General features: G+C 43.9%; 1 protein-coding gene and 1 long non-coding RNA gene across 3 annotated transcripts in view; one reads left to right on the forward strand and one right to left on the reverse strand.

Annotated features, from left to right (window-relative positions):
* Positions 1-1281, reverse strand: part of IMMP2L (inner mitochondrial membrane peptidase subunit 2) — a 1017993-nt gene extending 1016712 nt beyond the window's left edge. For both annotated transcript variants that reach the window (XM_075857081.1, XM_075857080.1), the window contains exon 1: positions 1162-1281. The gene's annotated coding sequence lies outside the window, so the exon portion shown is untranslated. The remainder of the gene's footprint in view (positions 1-1161) is intronic.
* Positions 852-27838, forward strand: LOC142749274 (uncharacterized). Its single transcript, XR_012882393.1, has 3 exons — positions 852-1009; positions 23215-23292; positions 27681-27838. It is a non-coding gene; the product is annotated as an uncharacterized LOC142749274 (long non-coding RNA).

Genomic DNA, 27838 nt, shown 5'->3' on the forward strand with positions numbered 1-27838 from the left:
TAGGATCCACAACTGGCTTTGGCTAAAATAATCCACCAAACCGGCCTAAATGAGTGTAATGTACCAAAGCGGATGTCAGGTGGATATGTCAGGTGGATATGTCAGTTGGATTTGCTGCCATGGGTAAGTGCAACACAGGGCCAGATCTGTTCTATTAGCCAAAAGAAAAAATATTGTGGCTAACAGGAGCCATCAAAGAATACACTGAACTCCTAGTTATCAGTCTGGTGTATTCCTGAGGGCAGCGTCCCACCGCCTCCTCCTGCCACCCTCACGTTGATTGATGGCCGCTATGTTTGCAGATACCTAGCAGTCAGCCGTTAATCACTGCCAAAAAGGGTGGGGGAAGGTAAGGAGAGGCGGTGGAGTCTCACGTGCCACTTATAAACCAGGAGTGGCTTCAGAAAAAAAGTAGAATTTTTCCTATATAATTCTCCACCCTTTACAATCCACACCTGGCATAGATTTTAAAAAAAAAACGGCACGTATGAAACTGCCCTATTAGTCCGATGTATTATTTGCAATACTGCACGGCCATTAAGATTCAAATTGATTTTAGATGGACTCAATTAAAAAACCCTAAGCCAGTTTCCATGTCGGCACGGTTGTACTTTAGCCACGTGTGAACACAGTCTAAAATCAGAGAACAATTGAACATCCACTTAAACGAATTTTATAAGCCGCCCGCGTGTTATGATTCTTTATAAACATTCTAACACAAATATGACATACAAAAAGTAGGGTAGTTGGTAATGACAACTAATCATATATTTTTTTAGAATGTTTTGTAAATAAAATCCGTAAGCTGACTGGTTGCTATGGTTACATAGACATACACTCCAGCATAGATTTATAGTGATCATGTTCCCCTGGTATAGAAGTGCTGCAGTGCACAGCTGAACTAGGAATGTCACTTCTGCATGACTGGCAGACAATACTATCAGCTTCCCCTGCCGCCCAGTGAGAACACAGCAGGCACGTCCCCTGTATATAATACAAGTGCAGAACCGTGAGTGATAACGTGTATGACTGGCCCGCCTGGTAACGTGAATACAACAGGCGGCCTCTGTCACCGCATGTGATGTAACAAGACAGTGTTTATTTCACTAGGAGCTCGTCCCCATGAGCAGCCCGCAGGCAGCGACGTAACATTACGATTACCTGCCTGTCTTCCTGTTTCCCGGGGTCAGGCTGTCTCGCACCATGTGCACAGTGGGCGGGAGCCGACACCGAGGCGCTCTGTCACTGGAGGGGCGGGGCCTACAACCACTGCGGGGCGGCAGCGAGCTGCTAGTGCGGCCAGTCAGCCTGCGTCTTGTACAGTGTGCTGTGGCCGCCTGTAGTCAGTGGAGCGGCTGACCGTGACAGTGAATTTACAGTAAATGAATCGCTACTTCTTAGACTTTCAAATACAATGTCATATTCACTGATATTGTCACGTCGCTATAACTTACTACACCGCTGTCTGCACAGCTACTGAGCTGCAGGGTTTCCTTGTCCTATGACGGGGTGTTACCGCTCAGAAGGGTGGCAGCCTAGTCCATGTTCACATGACATATTTTAAATACAGCCTGCAAGCAGCTTTCCGTTGATTTCAATGGGAAATACAATGTGTAGTTCGTATGAGGTCTATTTTTACACTTCTAAATTAACAAACGCCTCGAAAAAAATGGTTCGTAAAAACATAAGTGACGTCACTTTTTAAAAAAAAGCTGATTCTTTTTTTTTTTTTTTTGCATGCTTATTTCAGTTGAGACATCAGAAAATATATGTGTATAACAGTTCTACTCGCAGGTAGAAGTAAATAGTTAGTCTCAAATAATAATTAACCTATAAGTTTTAACATTTTGAGAAAATGGGATTCAAAATAATATGGATAATAAAAGAAAGGTAAATAAAATAAATGTTGTGAAGAACGTATACAGGTCATCATAAAGAAAAAATAAAATGTATACAATAGACAACGTATGAGCTCCCACTAGAAAGGGAGTGGTTCTTTTTTTATTTCCCATTGACGTTTAAAAAAACGTTTTGAAAATACACCTCAAAACGTTTGCAAAAATCAGAAACGCTTTGATAATCAGCTTCCTTAAACGCCTGGATTTTGGAAACGGCCTTGTATTTTTTAGCCTGAACATATGCTGTGTGAACATGGCCTTGTTCTGGTAAATAAATTGCACTGTATGCAACTATAAAACCATGCCCCTTTTTTTTAACCCCTTGCGAGTTTCTGGGTTTAGCCTGAACGGCATTCTTTTCAATGCAATGGGGATAGAAAACTGGAGCAATCGCATTGATAAACATGTCACAATTTCAGGGGTAGGAAATCTTTCCTGTATGGGGTGCCGATAGAAAAAACAGAAAATTGATCAAATACTCAGTGTGCCAAGACCAACTGTTGCCATATATCTGACATAAAGCAATCAATCAATTACTTAACCTTACATTTCAGTCTGACCTTTGTCCTTGACTTTCTTTGCAAAGATGATCCATCTGTGGTGAATACGAGGCTACTCAACACACCAGCCTCTTGTAGCCTACTGTAGCGAGAGGAGGTGCACGTAGGAGAGACCGCAGCTACTGAACACCAGCTAGGTGGCACAGCACACAGGATAGACTGCAGCTACGGAATACCAGCTTGGGGGCGCTTCACACAGGAGTGAGAGCGACTACTGAACACCAGCGAGAGGAGGTGCACGAAGGAGAGACCGCAGCAACTGAACACCAGCTTGGGGGAACTGCACACAGGATAGACTGCAGCTACTGAATACCAGCTTGGGGGCGCTGCACACAGGAGCAAGAGCGACTACTGTACACCAACTTGTGTCCGCTGCACACATGAGCAAGAGCGACTACTGAACACCAGCTTGTGTCTGCTGCACACAGGAGTGAGAGCGACAACTGAACACCAGCTTAGGGGCGCTGCACACAGGATTGAGAGCAGCTACTGAATAGCAGCTTTGGTCTGCAGCACACATGAGCAAGAGCGACTACTGAACACCAGCTTGGGTCTGCTGCACACATGAGCGAGAGCGACTACTGAACACCAGCTTGGGTCTGCTGCACACATGAGCGAGAGAGACTACCGAACACCGGCTTGGGTCTGCAGCACACAGGAGTGAGAGCGACTACTGAACAACAGCTTGGGTCCCCTGCACACATGAGCGAGAGTGACTACTAAACACCAGCTTGGGTGCACTGCACACAGGAGTGAGAGCAACTACTGAACACCAGCTTCGGTCTGCAGCACACATGAGTAAGAGCGACTACTGAACACCAACTTGCGTCTGCTGCACACATGAGTAAGAACGACTACTGAACACCAACTTGTGTCTACTGAACACCAACTTGGGTCCGCTGTACACAGGAGTGAGAGCGACTACTGAACACCAGCTTCGGTCCGCAGCACACATGAGCGAGAGTGACTATTGAATTCCAGCTTGGGTCTGCTGCACACAGGAGTGAGAGCGACTACTGAACACCAGCTTAGGGGCGCTGCACACAGGATTGAGAGCGAATACTGAATACCGGCTTGGGGGCACTGCACACAGGAGCGAGAGCGACTACTGAACACCAGCTTGGGACTGCTGCAAACATGAGCGAGAGGGACTACTGAACACCGGCTTGGGTCTGCAGCACACAAGAGCAAGAGCGACTACTGAACACCAGCTTGGGACTGCTGCAAACATGAGTGAGAGCGACTACTTAATACCAGCTTGGGTCTGCTGCAAACATGAGCAAAGGGACTACTGAACATCAGCTTGGGTCCGCTGCACACATGAGCGAGAGCGACTACTGAACACCAGCTTGGGTCTGCTGCACACAGGAGCGAGAGTGACTACTGAACACCAGCTTCGGTCTGCAGCACACATGAGTGAGAGTGACTACTGAACACCAGCTTGGGTCTGCTGCACACATGAGCGAGAGTGACTACTGAACACCAGCTTGGGTCCGCTGCACACATGAGCGAGAGTGACTACTGAACACCAGCTTGGGTCTGCTGCACACAGAAGTCAGAGCGACTACTGAACATCAGCTTGGGTACGCAGCATACATGAGCGAGAGCTACTACTGAACACTAGCTTGGGTGCGCTGCACACAGGAGCGAGAGCGACTACTTAACACCAGCTTGGGTGCGCTGCACACAGGAGTGAGAGCGACTACTGAACACCAGCTTGGGTCCGCTGCACACAGGAGTGAGAGCGGCTACTGAACACCAGCTTGGGTCTGCTGCACATAGGAGTGAGAGCGGCTACTGAACACCAGCTTGGGTCCGCTGCACACAGGAGTGAGAGCGACTACTGAACACCAGCTTGGGTCCGCTGCACACATGAGCGAGAGCGACTACTGAACACTAGCTTGTGGGGTGCACATGGGAGATACACAGCTACTAAACACCAGCTGGGGAAACTGCACACAGGATAGACTGCAGCTACTGAATACCAGCTTGGAGGTGCTGCACACATGAGCGAGAACGACTACTGAACACCAACCTGTGTCCGCTGCACACATGAGTGAGAGTGACTACTGAACATCAGCTTGGGTCCGCTGCACACATGAGCGAGAGCTACTACTGAACACCAGCTTGAGGGCGCTGCACACAGGAGTGAGAGCGACTACTGAACAACAGCTTGGGTCCGCTTCACACAGGAGTGAGAGCGACTGATGAATACCAGCTTGGGGGCGCTGCACACAGGAGTGAGAGCGACTACTGAACACCAGCTTGGGGGCACTGCACACAGGATTGAGAGCGACTACTGAATACCAGCTTAGGTCCGCTGCACAAATGAGCGAGAGCGACTACTTAACACCAGCTTGGGGGCACTGCACACAGGATTGAGAGCGACTACTGAATACCAGCTTAGATCCGCTGCACACATGAGCGAGAGTGACTACTGAACACCAGCTTGGGTCTGCTGCACACAGGAGCGAGAGTGACTACTGAACACCAGCTTGGGTCTGCTGCACACAGGAGTGAGAGCGACTACTGAACACCAGCTTGGGTCCGCTGCACACAGGAGCGAGAGTGACTACTGAACACCAGCTTCAGTCCGTAGCACACAGGAGTGAGAGCGACTACTGAACACCAGCTTGGGTCCGCTGCACACAGGAGTGAGAGCGACTACTGAACACCAGCTTGGGGGCGCTGCACACAGGAGCGAGAGCGACTACTGAGCACCAGCTTGGGGGCACTGCACACAGGATTGAGAGCGACTACTGAATACCAGCTTAGGCCCGCTGCACACATGAGCGAGAGTGACTACTGAACACCAGCTTGGGTCTGCTGCACACAGGAGCGGGAGCAACTACTGAACACCAGCTTCGGTCTGCAGCACACATGAGCGAGAGTGACTACTTAACACCAGCTTGGGTCCGCTGCACACATGAGCGAGAGTGACTAATGAACACCAGCTTGGGTCTGCTGCACACAGGAGTGAGAGCAACTACTGAACACCTGTGTAAAGGGTTTGCCAGACACAGGTTCTGTGTCGACGCCCAGGGTTAATCAGCCCTCATCAGCTCCAAGGTCTGCTAGAGTGACGCGATCTGTTACCACTCAGGCTTGCACGCTGAGGAGAGGGAGAACCTATCACAGCCTGGCCTGACATTTCTAGCTCCCGCCCTTGGTCTATTTATACCCTCACTTGCAGCATGCTCCTTGGCTGTGATTGTCTGGTTTCCTGGCTCTGCGATTCCTGCTATTCACCTGATTGACCGCTGTTACTTTTTGACCCTGACCTGCCTAACTATTCTCCTGCTCTGATTTTGCTACTACGTACTCCCCTGGTTTGATTCGGCTCGTTCACCACTGCCTGTTGCTCACGGTGTCTCCGTGGGCAACTGCCCCTACCCCCCCTTGCTTCTGTGTGCCCTTGTCTTGTGTTGTCTTGTCTTGCACTTACTGAGCGTAGGAACCATCGCCCAGTTGTACGCCGTCACTTAGGACGGGCCGTGCAAGTAGGCAGGAACTGAGTTGCGGGTAGATTAGAGCTCACCTGTCCGTCTCCCTACCCCGATTCATTACAACCAGCTTGGGGGGTGCACATGGAGGAGACCACAGCTACTGAAAACCAGCTAGGGGGAACTGCACACAGGATAGACTGCAGCTACTGAATACCAGCTTGGGGGTGCTGCACACAGAAGTGAGAGCGACTACTGAACATTAACTTGGGTCCGCTGCACACATGAGCAAGAGCGACTACTGATCACCAACTTGTGTCTGCTGCACACAGGAGTGAGAGCGACTACCGAACATCAGCTTGGGTCCGCTGCGCACAGGAGCGAGAGCGACTACTGAACACCAGCTTGGGTCTGCTGCACACTGGAGAGAGAGTGACTACTGAATACCAGCTTCGGTCCGCAGCACACATGAGCAAGAGTGACTACTGAACCCCAGCTTGGGCTTGCTGCACACAGGAGTGAGAATGACTACTGAACACCAGCTTGGGGGGTGCACATGGGAGAGACCACAGCTACTGAACACCAGCTAGGGGGAACTGCACACAGGATAGACTGCAGCTACTGAATACCAGTTTGGGGGCGCTGCACACAGGAGCGAGAACGACTACTGAACACCAACTTGTGTCCGCTGCACACAAGAGTGAGAGTGACTACTGAACACCAGCTTGGGTCTACTGCACACATGAGCGAGAGCGACTACTGAACACCAACTTGTGTCCGCTGCACATAGGAGTGAGAGCGACTACTGAACACCAGCTTGGGTCCGCTGAACACAGGAGTGAGAGCGACTACTGAACACCAGCTTGGGTCCGCTGCGCACAGGAGTGAGAGTGACTACTGAACACCAGCTTGGGTCCGCTGCGCACAGGAGTGAGAGTGACTACTGAACACCAACTTGTGTCTGCTGCACACAGGAGTGAGAGCGACTACTGAACACCAGCTTTGGTCCGCAGCACACATGAGCGAGAGTGACTACTGAACACCAGCTTGGGTCTGCAGCACACATGAGCAAGAGCGACTACTGAACACCAGCTTGGGACTGCTGCAAACATGAGCGAGAGGGACTACTGAACACCAGCTTGGGTCTGCAGCACACAAGAGTGAGAGCGACTACTGAACACCAGCTTGGGTCTGCTGCGCACAGGAGTGAGTGTGACTACTGAACACCAGCTTGGGTCTACTGCACACAGAAGCGAGAGTGACTACTGAACACCAACTTGTGTCTGCTGCACACAGGAGAGGGAGCGACTACTGAACACCAGCTTGGGTCCGCTGCGCATAGGAGTGAGAGTGACTACTGAACACCAGCTTGGGTCCGCTGCACACAGAAGCGAGAGTGAATACTGAACACCAGCTTGGGTCCGCTGCACACAGAACTGAGAGCGACTACTGAACACCAGCTTGGGGGGTGCACATGGGAGAGACCACAGCTACTGAACACCAGCTAGGGGGAACTGCACACAGGATAGACTGCAGCTACTGAATACCAGTTTGGGGGCGCTGCACACAGGAGCGAGAACGACTACTGAACACCAACTTGTGTCCGCTGCACACAGGAGTGAGAGTGACTACTGAACACCAGCTTGGGTCTACTGCACACATGAGCGAGAGCGACTACTGAACACCAACTTGTGTCCGCTGCACATAGGAGTGAGAGCGACTACTGAACACCAGCTTGGGTCCGCTGCACACAGGAGTGAGAGCGACTACTGAACACCAGCTTGGGTCCGCTGCGCACAGGAGTGAGAGTGACTACTGAACACCAGCTTGGGTCCGCTGCGCACAGGAGCGAGAGTGACTACTGAACACCAACTTGTGTCTGCTGCACACAGGAGGGAGAACGACTACTGAACACCAGCTTTGGTCCGCAGCACACATGAGCGAGAGTGACTACTGAACACCAGCTTGGGTCTGCAGCACACATGAGCAAGAGCGACTACTGAACACCAGCTTGGGACTGCTGCAAACATGAGCGAGAGGGACTACTGAACACCAGCTTGGGTCTGCAGCACACAAGAGTGAGAGCGACTACTGAACACCAGCTTGGGTCTGCTGCGCACAGGAGTGAGAGTGACTACTGAACACCAGCTTGGGTCTATTGCACACAGGAGCGAGAGTGACTACTGAACACCAACTTGTGTCCGCTGCACACAGGAAAGGGAGCGACTACTGAACACCAGCTTGGGTCCGCTGCGCATAGGAGTGAGAGTGACTACAGAACACCAGCTTGTGTCCGCTGCACACAGAAGCGAGATTGACTACTGAACACCAGCTTGGGTCCGCTGCACACAGAAGCGAGAGTGACTACTGAACACCAGCTTGGGGGGTGCACATGGGAGAGACCACAGCTACTCCACTCCAGCAAGAGAGAGCTGCCAACTCTTTCTTTTACAGAGCGGTTACTGAACTCCGTCCTTGCGGTGCTTATCACTAGGTGGGAGAGGTGTGCTGCATTGTTTACATGCCACCTGTTCAGCAGTGGCCAACTCAGTGAACCACTGCTCTCTCTCCTGGTGCTAAACGCCGGCAAGCGTATAATGAATCAATGCTCTCTCTCTTTGTGTTGGACACCAGGAGGGGGAAGCGTGCCAGCAAACTATGCCCCATTTGAGGTTACTGATTCTTGTTCTATTCCCTGTAAACTCCATTTTAGGCCTAAGACAGACTGTATTTTTATAAAACGGATTACTGGCAGAAAGTCCAGAAAAAAACTTTCCACTATACTTTACACTATAATTTACACCAGTTTATGAAAAAATTCTAAAAAAATTCTAAGACATTTGTTGGATTGTGGGTGACCCCGCGCCTTTTACCAACCTCCGCACACTTCTTTTTAAAAAAAAAAAAAAAAAAGTGGCGAGAGTGGCGTAAACGTCAAAAAAGTAAAAAAAAATTATAGTAAACTACGACTTTTGAGTCAATTGCAACTTTTCTATGCCAGAGAACTGTTGCAGAAATGTTATTAATATTGTGTATTTACATGCCCTTCTGCAGAGACCTACACTAATACTTGGGTAAAGAGTAGCAGTAAGGGCTTGTCCACACGTAGCGGAATTGCTGCTTATTTTCCTTCTGGAATCGCAGATGGAAAATACGCAGCAGAATACAGTAGCAGCAAAGTGGGTGAGATTTAACAAATCTCATCCACACGCTGCGTAAAATTTCCGAGCAGAAATTCACCTGCAATGCGTATTTTTTCTACTGCAGCATGTCAATTCCTGCTGTAGAAAGTGGACTCAATTGCATTTTTGAGAGGAAATGTCACCATCTCCCAGCATTGTGAAAAAAGCTTCAAATTCTGCACCATTTTCTGCAGTCAAAAATGCAGGAAATGGTGCTGTTATTCCGCAGCGGAATTTCTGCTAGTTTTTGCGGAATTGCCCTTAGGGCGGGTTCACACATGGCGGAATTGCACTTAAATTCCGCTGCGGACACTCCGCAGCGTTAATCCGCAGCGGAGCCGTTTCTACATTGACTTTCACTTTAATTTAGCAGTGTTCGTTTACACGATGCGTACAATTCCGCTGCGGAGCATAGGCTGCGGAGCGGAATTTGGTGTCCGCAGCATGCTCTGTCTGTTGCGGAGCAGTGGCGGACTCATGGCGGAATTTCTCCATTGACTTCAATGGAGATTCAAAGTTCCGCAATGAAGTCCGCAGCTGTCATGCACATGTCATGTGTGCTGCGGATGCGTCTTGCTTTTTTTACTTGACATTTCTTCATTCTGGCTGGACCTATGTATTTCTAGGTCTACAGCCAGACTGAGGAAGTCAATGGGGCTCCCGTAATGACGGGAGCGTTGCTAGGAGACGTCAGTAAATAGTCACTGTCCAGGGTGCTGAAAGAGTTAAGCGATCGGCAGTAACTGTTTCTGCACCCGGGACAGTGACTACCGATCCCAATATACATGTATCTGTAAAAAAAAATGAAGTTCGTACTTACCGAGAACTCCCTGTTTCTGTCTCCAGTCCGGCCTCCCAGGATGACGTTTCAGTGTAAGTGACGGCTGCAGCCAATCACAGGCCAAGCACAGGCTGCAGCGGTCACATGGACTGGCGCGTCATCCAGGGAGGTCGGGCTGGATGCCGAAGGAGGGACGCGTCATAAAGACAACGGGCGGTAAGTATGAATTTCTTTTACTTTCACTAGGGAAAGTGCTGTCCCTTCTCTCTATCCTGCACTGATAGGGAGAAGGGAAGCACTTTTCCCGCAGTCCGCAGCAGCTAGTCCGCATCAATTTTCTGCACATTTTGTGCAGATCCGCAGCCGTAATCCGCAACCCGGATTAGGTGCGGCATTGATGCGGACAGTTGCGGAGGAATTCCGCCATGTGTGGTCATGCCCTTACAGAGAGCATTGTGCAACTGCTTCACTATGGGGCCCTGTTCACACTGAGTTTTTTTACGCGGAACCCGCGACAAAAACCACGGCAAAAAACTGCTGAAATTGGCTCCCACTGATTTCAATGGGAGGTGGAGGCGTTTTTTCTGAAAAAGAAGCGGCATGCCTTATCTTGAGGTGTTTTCCGCCACAAAAACCCCATTAAAATCAATGGTCGACGAACGGCCACAACGATTTATGACGTGTTTAATTTTAAAAAATGCTCACGGTTTTTTCCTTTGCCTATGGAAGAAAGAGGTAAAGGACGCACCAAAATAAATGGCAAAATTTGCGCCCAAAAACACCTCTGGGGCAAAACCACTTAAAAAAAATAAGAGCTGATTTCTCCAGGCAGAATTTTGTGCCTGCAAAAAACTCAGTGTAAACAGGGCCCAAGCCTAATTTTTTTCCTGCTTATTCTGCAGTGCTGTATAGAGATTGTCACAATTCACATCAGTTCCTGGACCCCATGAGACTCACAATCTAATTTTCCATTTTTCTGCCACACAAACACATTAGGGCCAATTTAGCAGAAACCCAATTAACTTACCAGTAAGCGGACACGTTTCTCCATTGCCTTCCACTGCTTTTTAGTAGTGTTCGTTTAGACGATGCGGAAAATTCAGCTGCGGAGCATAGGCTGCGTTGCGGAATTTGGTGTCCGCAGCATACAATGGATGTTGCGGACCTGTGGCGGACTGGTTGCGGACTCATTGCGCAAGTTCTCCATTGACTTCAATGGAGATTCTAAATTCCGCAATGAAGTCCGCAGATGTCATGTACATGGTTATGTGTGCTGCGGAGCGTATTGGTTTTTTAACATGACATTTCTTCATTCTGGCTGGACCTATGTATTTCTAGGTCTACAGCCAGACTGAGGAAGTCAATGGGGCTCCCGTTATTACGGGTGACTATGTGTGTGCACCCGTAATTACGGGTGACTATGTGTGTGCACCCGTAATTACGGGAGCGTTGCTAGGCGACGTCAGTAAATAGTCACTGTCCATGGTGCTGCAAGTGTTAAGCTATCGGCAGTAACTGTTTCAGAACCCTGGACAGTGAATTCCGATCACAATATACAGCAACCTGTAAAAAAAATAGAAGTTCATACTTACCGAGAACTCCCTGCTTCTTCCTCCAGTCCAGTTTCCCAGGATGACGTTTCAGTCTAAGTGACGGCTGCAGCCAATCACAGGCTGCAGCGGTCACATGGACTGCCGCGTCATCCAGGGAGGTCAGGTTGGATGCCGAAAGAGGGACGCGTCACCAAGACAACGGCCGGTAAGTATGAAATTCTTTTACTTTCACTAGGGAAAGTGCTGTCCCTTCTCTCTATCCTGCACTGATAGAGAGAAGGGAAGTACTTTCACCTCAATACGCAGCGGCTAGTCCGTATCAATTTACTGCACATTTTGGGCAGATCCGCCACAGAATCTGCAACGCAGATTCTGTGCGGCATTGATGCGGACAGTTGCGGAAGAAATACGCTACGTGGGGCCATGCCCTAAGTTTTTTGCATTGCGGAAGGAAACTGAAGAAAACCGAGGCGGAACAGCTATAGGGACAAACCCAACACTACAAACATTACTCCACCGAAGGAAAAGCCGTTTCCACTAAAATATTGTGACCTGCAACAAAACGTGTCTTTAGTTTGATACTTTTTGGATATGTTGGTGCTTTCCTTCATACATTGTGTTTTTTTGGCATCAGTTTTCATTTTCAACATTAAGTTTAGAAGGTATTTCTTGAACGTTGAAATTGTGGTATTTGCCTAACAAATAGAAGGTTGACTTCCTGTGTTCAGTATGTTATTAATACTGTTTTTATTTTGTGGTTGGATTGCCAGCAACCAGAAACCACACAGTTATTTTTTTCACGTGCATATCTCTGAAAACAAGTTCTAACATACTTCAGAGTTACTAGATAAATATCATTAGGCATGCATCACTGTATCTGTGTGGTAAAAATGCCTGACAGCTCTAGACAGTCTTATCGCCTGTTTACATGCAGTGTTTAACCTTTATTCCCCATAGTTTCAATTTTCCTATCACCTGTCTGTGTGCACTCTTGCAGTTCAGACTTTAATTCCATGTGTTTTATGGAGAATAATGTAATAATCTCTGAGATATGCAGTAACTATATATAGTAAGGAGTAATGGTGCTGTGGGAAGAAGCGTTATGCTTTCAATAATGTGATAAAAAAAAGGGACTATATACAAGCCATATATATATATATATATATATATATATACACAATACAAAAGCACAAAGGATTCAATGGTAAATGCTAAAACTTTTGGTAAAAATTTATAATTTTAGCATAAGGCCTTATTCACATGAACGTGTCCGTTTTGCGCACGCAAAAAATGCTGCGTTTTGCGCGTGCAAAAGTTCAGTGTGACATGTGTATATGGTGCGTAGCTGCGTGATTTTCGCGCAGCCGGCATCATTATGACACTTCCTTTTTATGTGACGATACAGTAAAGAAGGAGGGGATTTTATGTTTCCCTTCTCTTCTTTACCAGCTGTAGCGCGAATCACGCGCATTACCCGGAAGTGCTTCCGTGTGCCATGGGCGATTTGCACACACCCATTGACTTCAATGTGTGCGTGCTGGGAGAAGGTGATATCTCCTGTGAAAAACGCAGCAATTCAGTCCACTTTCCGCAGCAGGAATTGACATGCTGCAGTACGAAAAATACGCACCACAGGTCAATATCTGCTTGGAAATTTTATGCAGCGTGTGGATGAGATTTGTTGGATCTCACCCACTTTGTTACTACTGTATTCTACTGCATATTTTCCGACCGCAATTCTGGACGGAAAATACGCAGCAATTCCGTTACGTGTGGACAAGCCCTAAATGTTCGTTGTCCTTTTATACCTTGCATCTCTAATCAAATTTTAATATGAAAAGTTTCCGATTATTGGTTTTCAGTTCGAAAAATGATAAGGTATAAATGCAGCTTTATTGAAACCAACATAAACCTTGAAGAGAACCTTTCACCTGCCCATAAGGCCTTATTTACACGAACATGTGCGTTTTGCACACGTTGCAGTTACGTGTGTCATCAGTGTTTGGTGCGTGTCTTTTATTTTTGCGCGTATGGCATTCTTATGTCACGTGTTTTTGACGTATGTAAAATGAAATGAAGGAGGTGTTTTTTTTTCCTCTTCATTTCTTGAGCAACTGTTGCGCGAATCACGCACAGCACACGGTAGTGCGTCCGTGTGATGTCCGTGATTTTCACGCACCCATTGACTTTAATGGGTGTGTGATGCGCAAAAAACACTCAAGTATAGGACATGCAGTGAGTTTCACGCAGCGGACACACGCTGCATGAAAAACACGGAATGTCTGAATGGCCCCATTGACTTGCATAGGTCCGTGCGACGTGCGTGATTTTTCACGCGCGTATCACGGACGTGAAATACGCTTGTGTAAATAAGGCCTAAATGTGCAGCTGAGTGCACCATGTATTAGGCAGTGCTGCACAAACCTTGTCTCAGTTTAAAAAAAAAATTTGTATCCTCTGTTGTTTAGATATCGGTGCCGTTATATTTGGCGCTCAATATGTAAATAAAACCCTGAACTGTCAATGGGGTGTTTCTTTATTTTATTTATTCTAAATAACATGGGGTGTGTTACTTATCACTCTGACAATGTCCAATCAGTTATGGACAGTGTGAGAGCGACTTGTGCTGTGTGATCTCTCTCGTGAGATCACACAGTCGAGAGCGTGCGCGCACCAAATAGAACGGCACCGATATCTAAATAACGGAAGAGGATAGGAAAAAATATTAAAGTGAGACAAGGTTTGTGCAGCAGTGCCTACTACATGGTGCTAGGGCTGGGTGATTTTGGCTAAAACTAAAAAAATTAATTTTATTTCAACACTTTGGGCGATTTTCGATTTGAATCTTAATTTTCTTCTGTTTTTTTTCTGCTAGCACCGAGCGGGCACTTTGGGGCACAGGACCCTGTGCAGTATCGGCCCCACCATGGGGTTTTAATAAATGACATTAAGGCCAGATTCCCAAGACCGTGATTGGACTGTGAAAAACGGTCCGTGTGTCCGCCGGATTTTGCAGTCTGATCACGGTACATGTGAACGGGACTCCTTGCATCATAGACATTTAGGCTAGTCACACGATAGTAAAAAAAAAAAAAAAATGGCCATTAAAAGCTGATCAAAGGTCAGTTTTTAATGTGCATTTTGCATCAATAGCTCCATATTCTCATCCATTTCCAGTCCATCTGTCCGTTTTTCATGGCCGTTAAAGAAAAATAAAATAAAAAAAAAGATGGATTTCATTTGTCAGGGTTTTTGTATTAATTCCCTGAAAACAGCAGTGCCCATGTAGATAGTGCTGCAATATCCCTGTAGATAGTGCCCACATAGTGCCACAGTGCCCACATATAGTGACAGTGCCACAGTGCTCATATAGTCAGTTCCACAGTGCCCATAAAGTCAGTGCCAAAGTGCCCACATGTAGTGACAGTGCCCACATATATTGACAGTGCCCACATAGTGCCACCCCCTAAATATAGTGCCACAGTGTCCATGTAGATAGTGCCATACACCCTTGCAGATAGCACCACACCCCCATGTAGATTGTAGCACCCCTCCTCCCTTGTAGATAGCATCCCCACATGTAGGTCTCACGCCCACCCCCCTTGTTGATCGCAGCACAACCCCCACTTCCTTATATATCACACCCCCACATGTAGATTGCACCCCCCTTCTTCCTTGTAGATATCGCCAATGTAGCTGCCACTAGGAGCTGAATCCCCGGCCAGAGGTTGCTGACGCTTTGGTTGGGGATTCTTCTCCTAGTGGGAACTACATTGGCGATATCTACAAGGAAGAAGTGGGGTGCAATCTACATGTTGGGGTGTGATCTACAAAGAAGTGGGGGTTGTGCTGCGATCAACAAGGGGGGTGGGCGTGAGACCTACATGTGAGGATGCTATCTACAAGGGGGTGTGTGATGCGATTGGCAAGGGGGGGTTGTGGTGGTTCGATCTGCAAGTGGGGTGGTGGTGCGATCTGCAAGGGGGGTGGTGGTGCGCTCTGCAAGGGGGATGGTGGTGCGATCTGCAAGGGGGGATGATATATACAGCAGGGTGGTATCGCGATATATACGAGGAGTCCCTGCTTCCCCACGGAACTGCTGTTCCGTACGCTATCATTTTGTTCAGCAGAGAACAGCAGTTTTGTGTGGAAGCAGGGACAGAACAGAGCGGACCAGGCAGTTGCGGGGCGGAGCTTCCTCCTGCAGGACGGTGCCACTAAAGAATAGATTCAACGATTCTATTAAAAAACAGAATCGTGAGAGTCCTTGAGGGCGAATTAATCAAATTATTTTGATTAACCGCCCAGCCCTACATGGTGCACTCTGCTGCACATATATGGCTATGTGAAAGCATCTATTTAAATATCATTGTACAAGGATGTAATGACTGGTTATATTACATTTCTAGAGCATTCGTACTAAAATAAGAGTGCACAGCATAAATGATGCACAAGGTTAAAGTAGTGTCCAGGTCAATGTACAACCCATACTTGTTTATTGTCTATTCTCTTTGTCGCCATTTAAGATTGATGCTTTGTCCATCCCTGACCTGTTTTTAGTAGGCATATGTTAGCATAATCTTCCTTGTGGTATTCTTTAATAATTCCACATCCTCTTTGCTGTCAGTAAGCATCAGACTGCACTAAGGAGAATCAGCCACAGACCATCACACCACACATCTTCAAGGAAATTGAGGATTAAACGTTTGGCTATTAGAAAGTCAAATATTTATTTTATAGTGTATTTTTCCTTTAATTTGCAAAAAGTGGTAGGGGCAGTCTTTTTTTCGATCTAGAAGTCTAATTCTTGCCAAGCTGAATTGAGTTGTTTCATTTTTTTAGTGGCCTCCAATTTCATTTATTTGTAATAAAGTCTAGGGCAGGCGATTTTAAGAAATATTGCAATATATTTTATTAACCAATTCAGCCTCCTTTCATTGTAAAACTGTTCTTGAACTGCTGACCTTATCCTCAGCTACTGGCCGTTGCCAGGGAAAATCCATATTCAGAGCCATTCACTCTGAAAACAGCTACTCTGTATGGGGGACACTTCATGCTGCCTGCTTTTGAAACCCAATGCCCTTGATGTCTCAGTGCATTGGGTATTTCTGCAACAGACTGTTTTAGTTTGTTCCTAATAACCAGCCACACTGATCTTGTCTCCCTGCCAGATGCTCTGATGAGTAAAGGGGGTTTTACACTGGGCAATTATTGGGCAAATGATCGTTCATAGACTGTTCGTTGCCGATAATTGTCCTGTGTAAACAGGGGAACGATCAGCAGATGAATGAGCAAACACTCGTTTATCTGCGGATCGTATCGTTTTCAAAAAGTAAAGTATTATCGTTGTCGGCAGCGCATCTCCCTGTGTAAACAGGGAGATGCGCTGCCGACATGATAATAATGCATGAGGGCGAGCGATCGGAGTAATGATCGATTGGTGTAACGACCGCTCGTCCCCATCCATAGGTCCTTGTGACAGGAGCAAACGAACGCCGTTCAACGAGCTGTCTCATTGATCGGCGCTCGCTGTAGGTGTTAGGGCACGGCCAGACGTGGCGGAATTGCTGTGGAATTCCGCTGTGGACAGTCCGCAGTGGAATTCTCCAGCGGCCATTTTTTACAGTTGTTTCAATACATTTTTAGGCGAGTTAGTTCAGACGTTGCGGAAAACTCTGCTGCGGACCATAGGCTGCGGTGCAGAAATTCTCCTCCGCAGCATCCACTGTCTGTTGCGGAGAAGAAGCAGAATTTCACTGCGTATTTCATCCTTTGCAATGCAAAAACTGAAATCTGTGGCAAGTCCGCTGTGATATCTGCAACGTCTGAATTATCTGTCAAATATGCAAATGTTGGTGCAGATTCGTTGCGTAATTGCCCCAAATCTTTTTTTTTTAATCAGATAATTTTTATTAAAGTTTCAAAATTATATATTACAAGACACATTAAACAAATCCTTTCCCTCCCCCTCCCCCCAGGCACCATAACAAAATACCAAATTACATAGTATATGAGGTAAAACTTGTTCCAGATATCAAGTGAATTAAACACCAATACAAGATACATGGGATGAATCATATCTCCAATATCAGGTAATTTAATTATCTACAAGCATATACAATACAAAACAGAAGTAGGGCAAGTATATAATCCTCTCTAGTTCCCCCCTTCTCCTTATCCCAAAACTATATATATAATCCCAATACCGTGTAGAGATTAACAATCATACAGAGTCCCTGAATATATTTTATAATACAAGTTCCATTACACCTACCCATGGTCCCCATATAGATTCAAATTTTTTAAGCTTTCTACGCTTTGCGTAGACAGCCTTTTCCAATATGATCATTTTATTCGCTTTAGAAATAAATTCACTCCTAGTCGACGGGGCGCCTTGTTTCCAATGTAATGCAATTAGTTTTCTAGCTATATATAGCAGCCTTGCAATAGCTACCCGCTCTAGGATATAGGACGGGGTGTTCCTAATACACCCCAAAACACACTCCAAAGAAGTCCCCTGCAGCATAGGTCCATAGGCATCCTGAATCACCTTCAGTACATCCGTCCAATACTTGGTTACCTGCAGGCAGGACCACAACATATGTATATGATCAGCCCCCTCTTCCGCGCATCTGGGACATTTCGAATCACTCCGTACCCCAATATGAAAAAGAAATTTAGGAGTCCCATATACTCTATGGATAATATATAGTTGGGAAAGGTGCCCAGCCTCACTAAGAGAGATTTTCGGAACAGCTTCCATAATATCTATCCATTGTTCTTCAGAGATTGGACCCATATCTCTTTCCCATTTTCTAGAAACCATCATGGGGTATTTATCCAAAAATGTACTAAACAACAACTGGTAGATATGTGAAATAACCCCCGATGGAACACTCCCATTATGTAAAACAGACAACACCCCATCTGTGTGTATTACCAAATCCACAGTCTTCTTCTGGGCATCAAAAGCATGTCTTATCTATAAATATTGGTAGAGGGAGTTTCGAGGTAATTCAAACACCTCTTGGAGCTGTTGATAAGTTTTAAATATATCCTCCTGGAGCAACTGAGAGACATAGAAGATGCCTCTTGCTTTCCAACCTTCAAATCCTTCAAGAGGAACTCCGGAAGTGCCTTATTCCCCCATAAAGGTGTAAAAGTTGTGCAGACCCCTATATCTCTAATAGTTTGAACCTTATCCCATACTTTACGCATTAGTGTATATGTGGGCATATTCCTACCCACCAACATATAGTGTCCCACCTCCAAAACTGAGAGTAGAACAGATGGTCCGAACTGTACCTGTAGGATCGAGCCATTGGATCCCTTTGGTATAGTTTCCCCCCACCCCTTAAAGTGCTGACATTGGGAGGCAAGAAAATATATCCAAGGGTTGGGTAGGGCCCCAAATCTGCACCAACATTTGCAGCGGAAAAACTCTGCCACGTCTGAACGTGCCCTAATAGGGCCTTAAGGGACAAGCGAGGAAATCCAGCCAGCGTGTGCATCCACCACCCTTTAGAGGGTCAAACAGTGAGATAAGTTTAATGAAGCAGAAAAGGTTGTGTACCACTGTTCTAGATCATCAAGTGATTATTGCTAAAGAGGAATTCCAGTTTTAGCAAATAAATCTTAGTTTTTGTATAATGAAAAGCTATACAATTTTCTAATATACTTTCTGTTCCTTTTCTGTTTTAAATCTCACATCTTTTAAGATCTCTGCTTGCAGTCATTCCATAGGAATGTTCATTGTTTACCGTCAGGTGATAAAATCTGTCCTGACCATGTGATGGACACTACAAGACACAGCTCTGATACACATACTGTAACTGTAATTAGTTCTGCACCTGTGGGTCCGTCACGTGACCACCACAGATTTGAATCCCCTGGAACTAAATAGTCAATCACAGAAAGCAGTGATCTTGAAAACGGTGAGGAATTGATACAGAAAGTATATCGGAAAATTGTATAACTTTTCATTATATAAAGAATAACGTTTATTTGCTGAAACCTGAATACCCCGTTAACTATGCTTTAGTTGTTTGAAATCTACAGTGTGTATCTAAATGGCAGTACTTCTTGTGGAAAATGTTTGCTCTCTAGGTGTAATATAGTCACTTTATACAATTTGTTCAAGGGAATTTATCCAAAACTGACAAAATTGCATTAATAAACTGTATATCAGAGAACCATAAAAGTAATTAATAAATATAATTAAGACATCACATATCCTACAGATGGCTATCACTGCTTGAAATGAATAATTAATCATTTATTATTCACATATGATTGCAAAGATACAGCAGCCATCACTCATCCTTTATGTGTAATCATATTTATATGCTAATTTGTTATTTGTATGGTTAAACTTGATGGACCTGTGCCTTTTTTATCCTATGTAACTATGTAATATGCACAAGTGACAGTAATGATGCTGTAGAAAGCCGCGCAATTACCACTGCAAAATCTGTTGCCGTTCTGAATTTATCCTATTCACAGTTCTAGGAAAAGTTTCTAGAACTGTTTCCGTTCATATGTAAATAATGGTGCATATAGCACAGCTCAGTATAGTGCACTGGAATTTCTAAAGTTTAAAAATGAGCAAAAGTAACTGCCTTTTCAAGAAACATATGTTTATTATTGTTTTTACAAAATGACAGCTATTCCATGTGTTAGATTGCCAAGAGACTGAATATTTCATATAAAGGAGTCTTTAAAGAAAAGGCGAAACGGCATCTAACCAGGAAAGAAAGGGAAGCTGAATGGCCAAATGCACAACTATACAAATTTGAAAAAACAGATGAGTTATAGGTCCAGAGTTGGCTTGAAGTCCAACTTCGCTGAAATTTGCCATTTATATTACTGTGCATAGGGAGAAAGCTGTCAATCAGCGGTAGGAGTAAAGGAAGAACTGTTTGCGGATTCTAAACAGGAATTGAATTGTTTTTCTGTGGTTTTTAACAGGGGTACCATTGTTGTGATTAAATATTCAAGGAGAGAGTTAATACAGATTCGTAAGGATATGCCGAAAGGTATTACTAAATTGGTGAGGATTTCTAGGGATGTGTGGAGGCCGTTTAGGGGGTGCAGGGCGGGCCATAAGGTACGGGCAAAAAGGAGGAGGTATAAACCGGCAGTTCCATTAGTTCTAATGGGGAATGTGAGGTCCCTTGGAAATAAAATGGACGAGCTGGTTGCAATGGGGTTGTTTGTTCGTGATGTGAGGGAGTGTAGTATTTTGGCTTTTACCGAGACGTGGCTCCACACGGATATAACCGATGCGAGTATTGAAGTTCCAGAGTTCGAATTAGTAAGAGCGGATAGAGTCTTTGAGAGTACAGGGAAGAAAAGAGGGGAAGGAGTGGTACTGTACATTAATAGCAAATGGTGTCATCCAGGGCATTTCATTGTGAAAAAGACATATTGTAGTATCGATATCGAATTGCTTGTGGTGGGAATAAGACCATATTACTTGCCGAGGGAATTTAATGTTGTGATGGTGGGGGTGGTGTATATTCCGCTGTCTGGGGACGCTAAATTAGAGTGTGATGTTTTATCATCTGTAATATCAGGTATCATGACTGAATATCCTGACTGTTTTTTTGTATTAACAGGGGATTTTAATCATGTGTCATTGAGTGGAGTCTTACCAAATTTTATGCAGTATGTGGAAGATGCAACAAGAGGTGATAGAACGCTGGACTTGTTGTATGCCAACGTGAGGAATGCATATCGTACCGATATACTACCTCCGTTGGGTCGTTCGGACCATAACTTGGTATTAGGTCGGCCTGTATATTGCCCAATTGTAAAAGCAAACCCGGTTGATATTAAACATGTAAGAAAATGGACTAAGGAAGGAGAGGAGGGGTTAAATGCTTGTTTTGAATTAACAGATTGGGGCGTTTTTGGCGTTGGGGTAGACGGATGTGATATTAATGAGGTTACAGAACATATAACAGATTATATTAATTTTTGCACTGATTTGATCGTACCGCAGGTGCAAGTGAAGTGTTTTGGAAACAAATCATGGGTAGGAAAGGATCTCAAGGAGTTATTAAACAGAAAGAAAAAAGCCTATAGAGATCGGGATGATGAATCGATCAGAATAGTGAAAAGTGAGTTAAAGTATAAAATAAAAGAAGGTAAGGAGGAGTATAAATGGAAACTGGAGCTCAAACTGGATAAAATAATGTGAGGGAGGTCTGGTCAGGAATGAAGGCCATAACAGGGATGGAGCACAAACAAAGGATAGTCGATATGGATGAGGAAAAATTCAATGAACTGAATGTGTATTTTAACAGATTTTCAAATGTTGGGGGTGTTATAGTGGATCCTATGATTAAATCTAATGTGATGGGAAAAGATGATGCAATTAATAAAGATGGATGTGGTACAGGGGTTCTTATTTTGTCAGCGGATGATGTGAGAGAACAGTTAAAAAAAAACTAAGTGTAAGGAAGGCACCAGGCCCGGATAGGATTAGTACTAGGTTACTAAAAACTTGTGCTGATGCATTGTGTGAAATTACAGCAGATTTATTTAATTGAAGTTTGATGATGGAAAAAGTGCCGAAGGTATGGAAAAAATCTTGTATAGTCCCAATTCCTAAAATAGCAAAACCTTTGAGGGTGGGTGATTATCGACCAGTGGTATTAACTTCTCATATGATGAAGGTGTTTGAAAGGCTAATGTTGGGGTACCTTAAATCTGTTGTGGTAGAATACGAGGATCGTTCTCTTTTTTGGAGGCGCAGGGGGTTATAGTGAGAGTCATCTTTTTTTATTTTTAGTGCTTTTAATTTGATAAGGCCGGATCTAATGAAAAATAAATTGGAAGGAATGCAAATGAACCCTAGAGTGTCTAATTGGATATTTGATTATTTAAGGGGACGCCCCCAGTGTGTGCGGAGTGGGGAATGTGCATCGAGGATAGAAATAAGTGATATTGGAGCACCACAAGGGACTGTTTTATTGCCGGTTTTATTTGCGCTATATACGGTAGATTTTAGGTACAATACTGGAAGTTGTCATCTGCAGAAATTCTCTGAAGATTCCGTAATTATGGGGGCAGTAAAGGGGGGCTGTGATAAAGAATATAGGGATGTGATATCTGAATTTGTTAAATGGAGTGTGGACAATGGGTTGGAATTAAATATTGGGAAAACAAAAGAAATGATTATTGATTTACGCAGAAAAAAAGAGATAGTGGTGCCGGTGTCTATTCTAAATCAGGAAGTGGAGAGAGTGAGATCATACAAATATTTGGGTATATATTTGGACCAGAATTTGGATTGGATCGAGAATACAGAAAAGGTATACAAAAAGGCAATGAGCCGGTTGTATTTTTTACGTAATTTGCGCTCGTTTAATGTGATAAAATGATGTTAATGTTTTATAACTCTGTGGTCGCTAGCATTATATTTTATGGTGCGGTCTGTTGGGGAGGTAACATTAGAGAAGCTGAATAGAATAAATTGAATAAGGTGATCAAAAAGGGAAAAGCGATCATGGTTAGTGAGGTGCCTTTATTTGAGGAGGTATTAAATAAAAGGTTATTAAGGAAGATTAGTGCAATTAAATTAGAGGAATTGCATCCGTTGCATAGCATTTTAATCGATAAACAAAGCTGTTTTAGTGATCGATTGCTACAATTTCGATGTAGGAAAGAACGATTTAAAAGATCTTTTATGCCAAAAGCTATTGCACTTTATAATATGTTTTTGTAGTGTGTGATGATGCTTTTTAATACATATTTTATTATATGTTGTCATTGTATATTGTATTGTATCTAGCTGTCGGGGAGAGCAGCTGCTGATGAATATGCCAGACTTCTTCCTCCGAGCGAGTGTGAGTGCTGCAACATTTAAGATGTAAGTTAACAAAGATGCCATAACTATCAGACATAGGTGACAAGCAGCTAAATCCGGCGTGTATGTCACTACTTTATGCTTCCCTCAAAGAAGGCAGTATAAAGTTGCTGACTGTTTGCGTTAATAATTGCATTTGTATGACTTTAGACAATTCTCGGTTATTTCAATGGTGACGGATCCGGTGCAAATGGTTTCCGTTTTGCAAGGGTTCCGTCATTTTGACAAAATCATTACCATAGTCAACTACGCTATTGATTACGTCAAAACGACGGAACTCTTGCACAACAGAGACAAACGGAAACCATTTTCACCGGATCCGTCACCACTTACATCAATGGTGATGGATACGGAAACCTATGGTTTCCGTTTGTGTCAGACAGGGCTCCGTTCTGACGGAAAGCTCAGATGGAACGTCGGAACAGTGCCCTGACGCAGATGTGAACGCAGCCTAACTCCACCTAAGGTCCAAATTCTAAGAGCCATCATTTTTATATTTTTCCGTCGATTAAGTGGTATGAGGGCTTATTTTTTGCGGCATAAGCTATAACTTTTAATGATACCATTTTGGGGTACATGCGACTTTTTGATCACTTTTTATTTCCTTTTTTTGTGGGAGATGAGGTGACCAAAAAATAGGGATTCTAGCGTTTACATTTTTATTATTTTTACGGCATACACCGTGCGGGTTAAATAATGAAATATTGTAATAGTTCAGACTTTTACGTATAAAAACACAGAAAAAGGCCATACTTACAAATGGACACAGACAGGTCAGAAACGCTGATGAAGGAGAGTGAACAGGTGCATTTAAATAATAATAGCCACTCCCACTAGTCTTGAGGGGAGTTGCGTGTGGTGCATAATATGTGTAGTAAAAAATAATAAATGAATGGCGTATGTGCAAGTGATAATAATATAAGTGAAATATAGGGGGCAGTAGTGAGTAAAGTGCCTAAATGAAAATAAATGAATAATGGGGTGCAAGTGTGTGAAACATGGAGGGATAGTGTGTAAGTCATGAGGCGCAATTTGTATAGCCAGGTAAAAGCCTATTTGTGACGCCTTGATAATGCATAGAGCGGGCTACCCTGCTTGCTAAGCCAAACGACAACACACCATACTCTCCCAGCATCAAAGACCCGGCTGTGTCCAAAAGAAGCAAATAAAGTAAGCATGAAAAATACCTGGGGTATTAGTAATCATTTTGGCTAAAAGGACACAAGCTCGCAATCCACGACAAGGATCCCCAGACTTGCGAGTCCCTAACTCCTTAACTGGAACTGAATGTTCGGTTTGTATCAGGAACTTTCAGTTCCAGTTAAGGAGTTAGGGACTCGCAAGTCTGGGGATCCTTGTCGTGGATTGCGAGCTTGCGTCCTTTTGGCCAAAATGATTACTAATACCCCAGGTATTTTTCATGCTTACTTTATTTGCTTCTTTTGGACACAGCCGGGTCTTTGATGCTGGGAGAGTATGGTGTGTTGTCGTTTGGCTTAGCAAGCAGGGTAGCCCGCTCTATGCATTATCAAGGCGTCACAAATAGGCTCTTACCTGGCTATACACATTGCGCCTCATGACTTATACACTATCCCTCCATTTTTCACACACTTGCACCCCATTATTCATTTATTTTCACTTAGGCACTTTATTTACTCACTACTGCCCCTATATTTCACTTATATTCTTATCACTTGCACATACACCATTCATTTATTATTGTTTACTACACATATTATGCACCACACGCCACTCCCCTCAAGACTAGTGGGAGTGGCTATTATTATTTAAATTCACCTGTTCACTCTCCTTCATCAGCATTTCTGACCTGTCTGTGTCCATTTGTAAGTATGTATCTATGTATGTATGTATAACTTTTAATATTTTTAATCTTTGTAGGGCTTGTCCACACGTAAAGAAATTGCTGCATTTTTTTCTGTCTGGAATTGTGGACGTAAAATATGCAGCGTAATACAGTAGCAGCAAAATGAGTGTGATTTAACAAATGTCATCCACACGCTGCAGAATAATTCCATCCAGAAATTCACTTGCGGTGTGTAATTTTATTTCCACAGCATGTCAATTATTGCTGCAGAAAGGACTGATTTCCTGCGTTCCCCCCCCCCCCCCCATATAAATCAATAAGGAACAATAATTCCACAGCAAACTACAAGGTACTGTGCAAATTGCTGCTGAAACGCTGCAGAATTTCTTACAGGCGGTGGAAAAGACATCACAGGAAGAAGAAATATCGCCATCACACAGCCCTTTAAAAAATGCACCAAAAAATCAGCACTATTTTCCACAGTAAAAAACACATGAAATGGTGCAGATTTTCCACCGAGGATTGTCTGCTAGTTGATGCGTAAATTCTGCAGAAAATTTCCGCTGCAATTCCGTTACGTGTGGACAAGCCCTTACACCATGCATTTTTATTAAATATGGGGCGTGTCTTTCTAAACAGGGCGTGTCCACACACATCTCAATAAATTTACATAAACTGGCCTAAATTATGGAGCAAATCGACACCAACCCATTACCTCCGTAAATCTCCATTTAAAATTTCCATTTATTTACATCCAAAAAAAGGGGGAATTTATTCACCCAAATATGCAACGTTTCAATCCAATAGGACTTTGAGAAAGGTCCAATTGGATTGAAACGTTGCATATTTGGGTGCATAAACTCCTCCTTTTTTTGGATGCGCTGTCTCGTCTGTCTATTTGTAACCTATATCAGACCTTTACATGTTTCTTATTGTGTTTTTTAGAAAAATAAATGTATAGTGCAATAAAGGACATGCAACTGTATAAAAAAATGTTAACTATATACAGTTTGTAGTGAAATTTTATGTTACCTAAAATTCCATAATTTATATCATGCAAATGTAAACCAATATGTTAAGCCAGATGTATGCCAAAAGGACACACTTATGTCCTACATCTGCCCCAAGGCTGGATACCATTTTTAAAAAAATGTATACTGCCAAACGTGTGAATTGAGCTTAAGCATCTAAATATAGGTATTGTGAAATTTTTGACTGTATACCACAAGAAAAAAGGTAAAGGTTGTAAGTTGTACAGCCTTCAAATAATTTACTGCTAAAGATATTAATGTTGTCTTTTAGCTTGTTTTATTACATTAAAATCTTAAAAAAATAAACACATACAAATAGTAAGCTACCTGGCACATGGCTGTATTATGGATCCGATTTGTACGGAGCCATAATCAGGCCTTCCCCAGATACTGGCAGGAAGTTGCTGATTCATTACCCTATTGCAATGCATTGGCGAATTATTTCACCAGATTTAGCAAAATTATGAAAAAATTTAATAGATTCTTCCATTTTATTATACGGAGCAGCAAATTGGCAAAACAGGTGAATCGTTTTGCTTATTCCAAATCCTGACCTGATCTGAGTACAAGGTGCCACTTTACCATTTAGATGCTGTATATAGCCCCTCACAGTTGGTAGAAGAGAATCTCAGGAGATTTGGATTTCACTGCTGAAATTAAAGTGAAACTGTGTCCTGTAATGTAGAAGGAAATCCCCTAATCTGCTAATGATATGCATCGGAAGTCCTTTTCATCACTTACAGGGATTTTCTGAGCTCATGGAAAACACAGAAAAGTACCTATATTTGTCTGAATGGTCACCAGATGATGCCACCGTAGCGCACAAGTAGTTTTGTTTGGTAATGTTTTTTACGGTCTGTGCAAGGATCACACTAGAAATACATAATCTGAGGTCAAAGACTGATCTCTAGTTATCAGAAACGTTTGGTTGCACTTGTTGCTGTTCAAGGTATTTATGGGGGGCAATTTATTTTTCACACTACTGAGATAGGTCACACATAGGATCATTTGTCAGGTAAATACTTTTTCTCCCCTATAAAGAATTATATTTCAATACTTTTTCTCCCCTATAAAGAATTATGTTTCAGTTTTATAAAAAAATGAAAGCATAATAAAAGTTTTATTGCATAGAGATAAAAATTAGGTAGGTAAAATAGAACATACACAAGGGAAGTTAAGAACAGAATGCTGATTGTATTGCATCTACCTCATTTTTATCTCCATTCAATAAAAGTTAGGTTTTATTATACTTCCTTAACGTTTACTTTATATCAGTTTTAGTTAAAAAAATATATAATTAAAAATAATACCACATTATGGTAATTTCTGCTTATCACTAATGCAAAACAACTATTGGAAGAGGAGAAAATAGACTGCTCCATAATTTTTGTGTAACACTCTGCTGTACCAGCATCCACTATAGAAATAAAGGCCAGTCAACAAACACTCAGTTAGTTACGTCTGACACTTTCTTGTAACATTCACATCTTCTGAGCTGCATAACAGGCTCTTTTTCCTCTTCATATCTCTTGCAGTCAGGCTGTATGGATTATTTATCAGCACCCTCTGGAAGCCTCACCGAGTCACAAAAGATGCAAGGAAAGGAATACATTTATCAAACAAGATGTACATTCTTCTTGATTTAGCACTTCCGGAATACCACAGATAGTGGATTGCATATCAAATGTACATT

Source organism: Rhinoderma darwinii, chromosome 3, assembly GCF_050947455.1.
Source record: "Rhinoderma darwinii isolate aRhiDar2 chromosome 3, aRhiDar2.hap1, whole genome shotgun sequence".
NCBI lineage: Eukaryota > Metazoa > Chordata > Amphibia > Anura > Rhinodermatidae > Rhinoderma > Rhinoderma darwinii.